Source organism: Nyctereutes procyonoides, unplaced genomic scaffold (genome assembly GCF_905146905.1).
Source record: "Nyctereutes procyonoides isolate TBG_1078 unplaced genomic scaffold, NYPRO_anot_genome, whole genome shotgun sequence".
NCBI lineage: Eukaryota > Metazoa > Chordata > Mammalia > Carnivora > Canidae > Nyctereutes > Nyctereutes procyonoides.
This window is the reverse complement of record NW_026575036.1, coordinates 3,644,336-3,651,664: the sequence shown is the minus strand read 5'-3', so window position 1 is coordinate 3,651,664 and position 7,329 is coordinate 3,644,336. Positions and strand designations below refer to the sequence as shown.

Below are 7,329 nucleotides of genomic sequence, written 5' to 3'. Positions count from 1 at the left end.
ATCCTGATTTTCATCATGGCACACATCTCTTGTGCCCAGTCCTGCCTGTTGTCGAGTTCACATTCCCTTTGATTCAGTTTCCCCAAAGAGAAAACCTCTAGTCTTCTGCTGGAATTGGTGACAGGTAGACTCCTAGTTGCATTGATGTAGAGATTTGAGTGATTTTTATACCCAACTTTCAAAAACTAGTAGGACTTGCACTACTCTTGAACACCAACCCCTCTTCTTTCAGAAGTGCTTTGTTTCTCTAATTGTGGAGCCCTTCTGGGGTTTTGTGGGGAAATTTATTTCCTTGATTTTCTGTTTTCCTTTGATTTATCATCATTCAACTACCTGCTTTTAGTTCTCAAAATTTTGTCACTCTTTCTCTCTGTTGTCATTTCTTATGTATTCTTATTCTTCTGTCTTTATACATTTTGTTAGATAGGAATGGAGGCAAAGAAGTATATTCGAGATAAAAGATTTCACCGGAAGTTAAGTGCATTTTTTCAAAATAGATCGAGAAATATATGAACCCTTACACATGAAATCTGATTAGTGAAATACCTTTTGTAACTGTAATGGTTCTTTTGAATAACCAATTTGGGCTTACTATGGAGAAAAAAAGAAATAAAAAAAAATAAGCTTTGCGCAGTGGCAGTATTGTAGCCAATGAAGTTTATCCGAGATTCAATTATTGCTAATTAAAAGAAAAATATATCCTTGGGAGTTACTGGTCATCTAATTGGTTGTTTATTTTCTATGCCACCGGGTTGTTCAAACTAAAAATTTTGACTTTATCCTTAAAATACCCTCTTTTAAAAACAAAACAAAACAAGCAAACCCTTTTTTTCTTCCTCATATTCAATTTTTCCCTAAGTTTGATTTATTTTTCTCTGTCTTCATTGCTCTGAGCTTAGTTCAGACCTTTTGCCATCTCTACCATGTACTAGAGAGCCCTTATATAGTAATAGCTTCTGTGATGGTTAATTTTATGTGTTTTCTTGGCTGGGCCACAGGATGCCCAAATATTTGGTCAAACATTATCTAGATGTTTCTGGGAGGTATTAGGTAAGATTAACATTTAAATGAGTGGATTTTGAGTAAAGCTGATTGTCCCCCATGATGTGGGTGGACCTAATCCAATTAGTTGAAGGTCTGAATAGAGCAAAAAGCTGGCCACCCCTTAGTCAAGAGAGAACTTTCCACAAACTGCCTTTGGACTTCAATGGCAATATTGAATGACTTTGCGGTGCTATAGCAGACAGCCTTTGAACTAGAAACAAGGCATCAGCTCTCCTGAGTCTCTAGCTTATCAGCCCAACCTGCAGATTTTAGACTTGTTATCCTCCATACCAATTCCTTAAATCTCTTTCTATAATGTATACACCTCCCATTGGTTCTGATTCTCTGAAGAACCCTAATACAGGCTCCTTCCTGACTTTAATTTCACCCTTATTATTATCCATTTTCCAAACCACAACACCCAAATATATTTAAAACTCAAATAGGCTACTTTCACTTAGCTGTTTAAAAGATCTTCAGTATCTTCTCTACAAGACAACCTTTTTCAAAGTTTCAAGTTATCTTTCCAACTTTATGCCCAGCCCCTCACTGGTGAAACACACTATGGTCTTTTCTCCTGTCTTTTTGCATGGGTGGTTTCTTTTGAAAATGTCCTCCCTCTTTTACATCTGGAAGACTGGTTTTCTTTTGAGTCCCACTCATGTGTCACTCATATGAAGTGTCACTAAGGCTTTTCCTCTCCCAACCAAGCTGAGGGGTTCTTTTTCTAGCGCCACAGAACTTCTACCATGGTATACATGGAAAGAAATACAACCAAAATTGGTCATATTGCATTGGGGTTATTTGTTTACGTTTCTCTTTCTCATTAGATTCTAAGACTTTGAGGAGACTAGCACATAGAAAGTATGCCATGCCACCTGGGTGGCTCAGAGGTTGAACATCTGCCTTTGGCTCAGGGCATGATCCTAGATTCCTGGGATAGAGTTCGGCATCTGGCTCCCTGCGTGGAGCTTGCTTTTCCCTCTGCCTGTGTCTCTTTCTCTCTCTGTGTGTCTCTCATGAATAAATAAATAAAATCTTAAAAAAAAAAGTATGCCATGAGCATTTATTTAATTAATATTACTAGAATTGTATTTGAGATTCCTTCAGCATTTTTTTATTGCAACTGGAAGGTGAATAAAAAAAAGTAATTTCACTGCAAATGTACTGAAATTTTAATTCTGTATATCACAGCTGACATAATAAATAAAAATGAATACTGTTCTATGTTTTCTGGTACAATTATTCTCCCTCCCTGCCCCCAGGTGGAGGGCTGCCCTCATTGGTTGCCACCTTTTTGTTTTTACTCCTAACTTAAATATTCTAATTGTTTTAGTGTTTTATTGTTTCTGTTCTATGGCTGCCTCAACCTTTTTTGGAAATTGAGAGTTCATGAATAATTAATAGCCTAAGCCAGCCTATTGTGTATGTTCCCAGGAGACTTGATTAGTTGTTTTTTTCTTTTGTGAGACTTTAAATACTGTTAAGAAAATGACGCACCAGAAAAATATTGAACATGAAGGAGGTATAAATGAACTGTTACTTCCTTCTCTCTTTCCCAGAGTCTACCTCTTCTCAAGAGGGAGCCTCATCCTTAGGGCTCCGGAAGTTAGAAGAAATAATATCAGGCTGGCTCTTGATATTATCCCGCACTTGGCCCCACTTTCCGGAGTTGATCTCCAGCTTCAGTGCTCTGAAGAAGTGGAAGCCTTTCCCATCACACCGTGTCGGGTGGTGGATGCTTCCAGGCTGTGGGACCATGGCTCTGAGGCTGTCCAGGATGCGGTTTTATCCCACTCTAGTTTCCCTCCAGCTCATGGCATTTCCCTTTTAGGAGAATCTTCTTCCTGACCTCACAAAGTTTCTTGCTTCTTTGTTGACTTCCCTGATATTTGTGATGTTTTATGTCAGTTGACTTTTTTTTTTCCAATTCAAGTTAAAGTTTCAGCCTTTTGTTATTGGGCTCCTAGGGCAACAGCTGTGCAAACGTGGCCTTTTCTTTGTTGCTAGTAGCTGAGCCTGGAAAAGGAGGGGAGAAGCTGTCAACTTCTCTATTAAGGCAGATCCTCCTTTGTTTATTTTAGGGAACTACTCCATCTCTTTTAATGCTTGAGTTTTTTTTTTTTTTCTTTTAAAGTTCTTGTGGGGTTATTGGATTCAGTGAACTTCAATTCCTTTTTAATCCCACCATATTCCTCCTTAATCTTTTCAAAATTTTGTTATGGAGTGACAGTCACCTGAGGAACCAGGGACCAACGTAAATCTACAGCAGGACACCTCCACAAAAGAAATCTTTTGTGTAGGGATTCTAAGACTTTTTTTTTCTACTAATAAGTATGCAGAATAAAGCTTTTCTCTTAAGACACGGCTGGTGGAAGCAAACACGAGCCACCTAACACAGCAACATAGCAGCACCAATAAAGATTTCCTTTTCTGGTTTCCAGGAAAACAAAGTCTGAGCTCTGGAAAGAATGCTGGAGTCTTGTTCGTTACACCTGTGGTTGTCAGGGTTGACAGCAGCTCGCCTCTCTCTCTAACCTGAGTTGTACAGTCTCTGTTTACCCAGTATCATCCCGAGAAAACAATGAGAAGCAGCTCATGGTTGGGAGAATAACCATCCAAGGAAACCCAACCCAGAGTATGTTTTTGATTAATTATTCCTCTAAAATGAGACGTGCGGTAAAAGTTTGGGTTCAGGTTTGGTATGCTTCCCCTTCCCGCCTCTGACATTCCCAGTCTGCCCGGTTTCGTTTGTCGAGCTGCTCCTCCTCTTATCAGTTTTTAACTGTGAGCTGAAATTGAAGTCCTTATTTAGAGAAAGAGAAGCAATCAACTTAATGCAACACCCTGTAAATGGTAATTTTTTTGGAGTTAAGCGAAACTGGTAAATAGTTTCGGGCCCCTTTTATTGTACTGGACTCTAGCTGCGAAGATACAAACTGTGTTGGTCAGAACTTTGTAAATCTTTTCTTTCTTCTCCTCAAAGGGAGACTCCATAGGTGGGCAAACAAAAGCCCGGCAGGTGGCCCCATGCGGAGATCAGCTCCCAGAAGTAGCACAACGGAGCTGCAGAGGTGGCGATGAGGAGGGAGGGAGTGTTTCGGAAGATCAGGCTTCAGGATGCAGCTGTTTTCTGGCTCGGTATTGGCCACTCTCCAAAAACAGAAGAGAAGGAAAAGCTTATACAAACGACAGAAAGTTCATGAATATTATAAAAATGTGCTGCTTTCCTGCAGAATCATACCAGTGTCACCAGATCGAATAAACGAGGCCTTCCACTCATGTAAAATATAATTATTACCATCTAAGAGGTATTTACTATGTGCCTGGTATAATGGGAGGCCCAATGTGTGTGCATTATCTGATTTGATCTTGACCGTCAATATTAGTTTCTTTTTACAAGGGAGAGAATGAGCTCAGTGAGATTAGGAAACTTGTCCAATGGGATGCAGCTAATTTAAAAGTGTATGCATCGCTTTGACATATTCTGTAGATTGGAACACTCCTTTATATGAACTCAGTAATTTAGCAATAAGTCTTGTGCTCAATTTATCTGAGAACCAGTTGTTTGAGAGCAGACCTTTTAAACTGAAGGGCACATGAAATCCTTGTTGCAGGCCAACTATTCTTTCAATGTAATAATTGTATATTGAGTGTCTACTATGGCTGCTCTGTAAAAACAGGTGCTGGTTATATAGCAGTTGATGAAAGCTGATCAATTGTAAATAGAGCTACATAATTATCGCACTACTCACACTACATTGACCTTTGACTTTGTAAACTCATTTTTGGAACAACACCACATACAAGGGAGTTTCAAATTGTCTTCTGCCCAATTGCATTTCATATTACATGCCACATCCAGAATTTATGATGATCATAACATCTAAGGTAAGCCTTGGACTATGTCTAACTCAATTAAGTACACATTTCCACAAGATTTCTTCTTGTGGAGTTTAGTATTGGCTCATGAAGTAAGAATATGGGAAAGTGGTTTCTTTTAAAAATGGAAATCATGCATATTAATGACCTTGATAGGAACTGCTTTTATTAATCTCTGTAGAGAAGAATTTTCTTTCTTTCTTTTTTTTTAAGATTTTATTTTTTTATTTGAGACACACAGAGAGGTGGAGACATAGGCAGAACGAAAAGCAGGCTCCCACAGGGAGTCCAAAGATGGACTGAATCTCAGGACCCCAGGATCATGACCTGAACTGAAGGCAGATGCTCAACCACTGAGCCACCCAGGTGCCCCAGAAGAATTTTCAAAAGCAGGTAGTACATATTTAGTAGCAAATTCAATCTAACAATAGGTAAATTTTTGTGTTGTTTTGTTGTGATATGCAAGAGTTTAAGCTTGAATGGAAAGGGAAAAGTTTTGATGAATTTTTTAGTTTTGCTATGCCTTTTTCCTTTGTTGGTACCACTATACAAAAAAAAATGACCTTTTCTAAGTGATGGTTTGCATTAGCAAGAGACAAAAAATCTTTTGGGAGTGAGATTGTTTTTAATAGGCAAAGGATTTTTGAATAACTGCAGAGTGCAAGGACTAGAGCAGAAAGAAGCTCTTAATTGATAATGTACCCAGTAGGGAGCTTATCCATTTAGGTGTAACATTTCAGAAGCCACTGGGAGAAGGGAGTGGGGGTTGGGAGAAGAAAGAATGCTTTTGAAACTGAGTACTTAGGTGAAAAATGATGCCATATATTTGGTTGTTTGTCTCTTCTTTGAACCTGTTTTTAAAAGGGAACAATATACAATAGAAGGTTTGGAATAATTTCACAACATATTAAAACCACACATAAAATGCCAAGAAGATGCAGGAAATTAAAACCCTAAAGGCTCATTTTTTTTTTTGCTAGGATGGATAACTTCTCCAAAATGTATTTGCAAATCATCAAGAACTCAACTGAGACAGTGAATTCAATGATCCAGTGTAATCAAAGAGGCTGCAGTGATTACTTTTAACTAATTCTTTGTTTAGATTAAATTGAACAAATGGCCTTTCCAGGCAGTTTTGATATTGGACTATTTTTTCACTCGAGGAACATAAACTAATCGATAACTCTTATTTAAGTTATTAGAATGGCTTGAGAAATTTAAATAATTAAGGAAAAACCTTCAGGATTTGAAGGCTGAGCCACTAACAAGAGGCATGCATGTAATTGTTTGTTTAGCAAAGTACACCACATGGGTGAATTGCAGTGTTGGACATAAAGCAATACATATTTGGTGGTGATTAGTTCTCTTAAACACTACTGGCTAAACTTCTCTATCTTCCTATGTCCACATTTCCAATAAAGAAGGCTATTACTGACTTAAAGGCCGTTCGAATCAAATGGTGGAACATTTTGCCATTTTAGGAACTTTTTAAGAGCCCCAGTAATACCACAAACGAATACATGTGCTAATGTACATTATATAATCAGAAATAAGTGCATTTTCCTTTTTTAATGTTTCAATGCTAGGAGAATACAAGTTTTTAAATTCATTTCAGGAACTGAAACAGAATTCTGATGTGACACAGAAAAAATAACAGAGCAAAATTGAGCTTTCGATGCTTCAGGCATTCATAGATGAATGAGAATGTGAATACTTGCCACTATAAGGGAGCTCTGCATTTAATATTATCGCTCCTATTTGACGATGATGCTCACAGGTTGACTGCAATGCCAAAAACACACACAAAAAACCTTTGTTTTCAGGACTATTTGTACCCATTAGGGCATTAGCAAAGTGACTGTAACTTGGAGACTTGACAATAAAATGGTACAACCTAGAAAATAATGTATTTCTCTCTTTGTTAATAATAGTCCAGAGGCAGGTGAGCTGAGCAGAGCAAGTAGACAGCTGCGTTTCACAAAGTTGTGCAGGGATCTGGGTTCTTCCCAGCTTCAGATTATAGCCTCTTGTATGGTGGCCCATCACCACCATCACCACTACCGCCACCACCACCACTACCACCACTCTGTGTTCCAACCACTAGGAGGCAAAAAGAAGTACAGGACACCCTGGTTCCTCTTAAGGTTATGACAGTGTTGAACTTCATCTGAGCTCTGTGATCCTGGAAAACAGCAGTGGTTCAAGGAATCCTCCTTCCCCCCACTCTGCATTCTGGGAAACAGCTTACTGCAGTGAACCACCCTGACCCAGGACTTAGATGAGACACAGACCCTTCAAATTCCCATTCTTTGCTTCCTAAGTGGTTAGCTGAACTGTTTTGTCTCCACTGATCAATGTTAACAAAATGCTTATTAGCCAAGCTTTGGTTAAGCTTTTCTCTGT

General features: G+C 38.6%; 1 pseudogene; it reads left to right on the top strand.

Moving 5' to 3' along the window:
- The first annotated feature begins 622 nt into the window (after nt 1-622).
- On the top strand, nt 623-787 carry LOC129505718 (U4 spliceosomal RNA; annotated as a pseudogene).
- The last annotated feature ends 6,542 nt before the right edge of the window (nt 788-7,329 follow it).